This window comes from Sciurus carolinensis, chromosome 14 (assembly GCF_902686445.1).
Source record: "Sciurus carolinensis chromosome 14, mSciCar1.2, whole genome shotgun sequence".
NCBI lineage: Eukaryota > Metazoa > Chordata > Mammalia > Rodentia > Sciuridae > Sciurus > Sciurus carolinensis.
In genome coordinates, this window is record NC_062226.1 from 29669807 (window position 1) to 29674922 (window position 5116).

Sequence of the window (5116 nt, forward strand, 5' to 3'; positions counted from 1 at the left end):
TAAATCAATAAATGGAATGGATTCAAACTAAAAAGTTTCTTCTCAGCAAAGGAAACAATCAATAACATGAAGAGAGAGCCTACAGAATGGGAAAAAATCTTAACACACACACCTCAGATAGAGTACTAAATCCAGGATATATAAAGAACTCAAAAAACTTAACACTGAAAAAAATAAATAAATAAATAACCCAGTCAATAAATAGGCTAAGGAACTGAACAGACACTTCATGGAAGAAGAAATATGATCGATCAACAAGCATGAAAAAATATTCATCATCTCTTGCAATTAGAGAAATATAAATCAAAACTACTCTAAGATTTCATCTCATTCCAGTCAGAATGGCAATTATCAAGAATACAAGCAATACTAAGTGTTGGCAAGGATATGGGGAAAAAGGTACACTTGTACATTGTTGGTGGGACTGCAGATTGGTGCAACCACTTTAGAAAGCAGTATGGAGATCCCTCAAATGACTTTTTTTTTTTTTTTTTTTTTTTTTTTTTTTTTGTGGTGCTGGGGATCGAACCCAGGGCCTTGTGCTTGTAAGGCAAGCACTCTACCAACTGAGCTATCTCCCCAGCCCTCAAATGACTTTTAATGAGGGTTTTGTAATCATTTACTCAAAATAGAAAAATATTTTTTAAATGATAGTAGGAAAACTGGATATCCACATGTTTACAATTAATACAGTTTTAATCAGCATTGCTTTTCTATGACTAAAACAACCACCCCCTTAAAAATACAACTTAGTGGAAAAGTTTATTTTAGCACATGGGTTAAGAGCCAGTTCCATTGCTCTGACCCCAAGGTGAGGCAGAACATCATGGCAAAAGGACATGGTGGTAGAAAACTTCTGACTTCATGGCAACCAGGAATCAGAGAAAGAAGAGGAGGGGTCCACAGGGAAGATGAACCCTTGAATATATCCTTAGTGATATTCTTCCTCCAACCTTGACCCACCTGCTTACAGTTATCATTCTGTTACTCCATTCAAACTAGGATGGACTGATTAGGTTGCAACTCTCACAACCCTGTCATTTCACCTCCAAATAAAGGATATTTGGTGGGCTACCTCATATCCAAACCATATCATTCTGCCCTCTCCCCTGAAATTTTGTGTCCACATCATAATGCAAAATGAATTTATCCCATTTTCAAAAGTTCCATAGACTTAACAGTTGTTGCATGAACCAAAACATCAAATCCAAAGTCTCACCTGAAAAATAAGACCAAATAAGATGAGCAAACCTGTCCCATAACTCTGCTTATAGCATCTAGTACATATGGCAGTGAGATGTTATATCCAAAAGGCTTGGAAAGCCCCACCCCTTTGGCATTGCTGACTGTAGCCCATGTGGCCTCTCTTCTAGACTTGCTCTATCTGCAGCCAAAGCTTTCTTTAGTTCATGTAACTGGCATCTCTTGATTCCTAGCTTCTTCATTCCAGCTGAAACTCACCTTCACAGCTTCATGCATCAACCTCTCAGTGGTACTCTGCAGGGATTCTGACACTACTACACTTTTCTGACCTTCCACATTCCTTTGAAGCCTCCATTACCCCTTAATTTTAGCATCCTGCATTCCTGAAGAACCAGAACCACATGAATGGTACCAAGGTCTACTGCTAGTTTGTATAATTGCTGACTTCCTTGTAATCATGGCTTCAGAAGTCTCTTTCTGGATGGCTGAGTATGGAAAAACAAACTTGCTATGTCACTCTGTGCATCACTGTTCCCAATGATCTCTTCCCAAGGAAATTTATCCTTTTACACCATTGAGACTGCTGTAGTGTTGTCTAGCAAATTCCTGAGATGCCCTCAAGGAATCTTTCTTATTGTCTCAGTAAAAGGTCCTTAGCATCTCTTTAGTGGTTATAATCCCTTTAAAATAACACCCTTCTTTGTCCCAGTTTTATGAGCACTTTTCTGATCAAATAGCAAGCTTTTAAAATCCTCAACTCTGCTTTCTGCTCCCAATTCTCACAGTAATACTGGCTAAAAGCTGTTAGTAAAATCCATGCCATTTACTAAATGTTGCATTGCCTTGATTTCCTCCAAAAGGTTAATTAGTCCAACACCTTTAAAACTCAGTCTTGCAGAAATTCTCAGACATGGGAAAAATGTAAACAAGTTATTTGACAAAATGTAACATGAATGGTCTATAGTTCAATTATCAATAGAGTTTTCAATACCTCAGAAACCTTATGAGCACAATGTGCATTGCTATAGGCATTCTGGTCTTCTGAGTTCCCAACAGAATTTCCCACTAATCTCCACATACAAAATTCTAAGACCTTTACAGCTTGTATCTCAAAACTTTTCTAAATTCCTCCCACAAACCATTTCCAAAGGCTTTTGAAGTATATGGTGAGATTAGTCATAGCAAAGACCTCACTTCTTGGTAACCAATTTCTGTTTCAGTCAGCTTTGCAGTAACATGACCAAAATATCGAACAGGAACAATTTAAAGAAGGAAATAAATTCTTTTAGCTCATCAGTTCAGAAGCTCAGTCCATGATGGGCCAAGTCCTTTGCTCTGACTCCAGGTGAGGCAAACATCATGGCAGAAGGGTGTAGTGGAAGAAATTTGCTACCTCATGATAGGCAGGGAGCCAAGAAAGGGATGGAGTAAGGGATGTAGGGAAAATGAACACTTCCACAGCATTCCTGGAGGAGGTAGGTCAACTATAGACCCAACTGCCTATAGTTACTGCCCAGTCAGTCCACTCAAGCTAGGATGGAATGATTAGGTTACAGCTCTCACAATCCGATCATTCTACCTCTGTACCTTACTGCATTAACACTGGAGCTTTTGGGGGACACTTATATCCAAATCATAGCACTTACTTTGCATGACATACAAAAATTAAATGGATCAAAACCTAAATGTATGAATTTAAACTATAAAACTCTTGAGGGAAAACATAGGGAGAAATCTTCATGCTATTTGAATGGCAACAATACCTTAGATATTACCTCAAAAGTACAGGTGAAAAAAAGAAAATTGGACTGTATCCAAAATCAAACATTCTGTTTATCAAGTAGACACTATCAACAAAGTGAAAATACCACCCACAGAATGAGGAATAATATCTGTAAATCATAATTCTGAGAAAGGATTAATATTCAGAAAATATAAAGAATTCTTACAGCATACCTATAAAATACCAACAAATGAACCAAATTGAGAAATGGACAAAGTACATATATATAAACATTTCTCCAAAAATACACAAATGGCAAGTAAACTCAAATATATAAATGCCAATTGAAAATATGCTCATTGCTACTGAGGTGTAGAGACATGAAAATCAAAAGTACAAGGAGATTCTATCTCATGTCTATCATAATGACTACTATAAAAGAGCAGCAAGTATTGAAAGGATGTCGTAAAATTGGAAACCGCACTGCTCTCAAGAGTGAAAAATTATGCCATCATTGTGGATAGCAGTATGGTGATTTCTAAAATTTAAAAATCAAATTAGCATTATGATACAACAATTCCACTTCTGGATATATATTCAACAGAAATAAAAGCAAGGTCTTAGAGAGATATTTGTGCACCTATGATCTCAACAGCATTATTCAAAATGATGGCAGTAACCTAAGTGTGTATCAATGAATGAATGGATAAATAAAATGTATAAGCATGCACGTGCACACACGCGGGCGCGCACACACACGCACACACACACACACACAGTCATCACAAGAGAATATCATTTAGTCTTAAAAAAAGGAAGGAAATTCTGTCTGTCACGTTACAACATGAATGAGCCTTGATGATGTCACGCCAAATAAAATAAGCCAGTCACCAAAGAACAAATACTGTATGACCCATAGAAATGAGGTACTTGGACTAGGAAAATCCATACACACAGAAAGAGAATGGTAGTTTCCAAAGTCTAAAAGGAAAGATGAATGGGGAGTTGTTCAATTGGTACAGAATTTAGTTTTGCAAAATGAAAAGAGTTTTGGAAATGGATGCTGGTAACAGTTCTACAACAATGTACTTAACATATTTCAAATAGTGAACATATTTAAAGCCACCGGATAAAGGCCCAGGAGAATTCACAGACTCCTGTTAACAAATCCTGAAGTACATCATACTTCCAATAATTCTGTCAAATGCAAATGACTTAAGAATATTACTTCAGATTTTAATGCATCTTCTTTCATTGATGTTTTCAAGCAATTCTATAATTGTCTAAAAGCTACAATTTCAGAGTGTGTATGTAGGTTTGAAGTAGGAAAAGACATCTATCTGGTTAACCTCAAACCTTTTTGCAGGCTATTAAACTTTCAATTATTAAGTTGTTTTTTTTTTTTTTTTTTTTTTTTTAAAGATCAGGAAATAGAAATGGTCCTAGGTAGGAGGAAACAGTTTTCCTCAGATCTTAGTCTTCAAATCAATACTAAAATATCATTCTCATATTAAAAGCAGATTAAAACCTAAATTATTATACTTTCCCTAGCAACAAATATTTCCATGGCATTCAAGGAGGTGTTTAAATAGTTAATATTAGTCTATTTTTGAAAACTTTATATGCAAATAAGATACTTAGAACACTGGTGTACTTATCTTCACAATTTTTTTCTAGCATTTGTCTAAAAACTAGGTCACAATTTTTCACTGAGGCATGAAAGCATTATTTTCTTCTCCTTTCTCTAGGATACAGATTAGTTCAGCTATCATTTTTTGACACCAGTCAGAGAAAATTATGGGGAATTAAATGTAAAAGCTCCCTGCCTCCCCAAGTATCTTCTTTACAGAAAAAAAAAAAAATCATACAGAATTAAATAATATTGGGGTTGGAAAGAGCCTTAAAGGTTACCAAGTTTAACTCCCCTTCTGAATCATGAATTGAATACTTAATTATAAGGAGTTAAAATTGTCACAATTCCAATTTCAAGGGAAGAAGAATAGTTACAGTTTTAGGATATGCCCTCTGTGTGACAGAAAATGTAGAAAAATTTACACAGAAGCTTTTTATCGTTAAAGCCAGGGCAGGAGCATTGCATTCCTCTTGCATTTTAAAACAAGGAAATATCAATGTGCAGACAAAGATGATGCTAAATGGAGGTAGCTCAACGCCCTTGGGATGCACAGCTGT

General features: G+C 35.9%; 1 non-coding gene across 1 annotated transcript; it reads right to left on the reverse strand.

Moving 5' to 3' along the window:
* Positions 1–508: 508 nt before the first annotated feature.
* On the reverse strand, positions 509–582 carry Trnav-uac (transfer RNA valine (anticodon UAC)). The gene has a single exon. It is a non-coding gene; the product is annotated as a tRNA-Val (tRNA).
* Between the last annotated feature and the right edge of the window lie 4534 nt (positions 583–5116).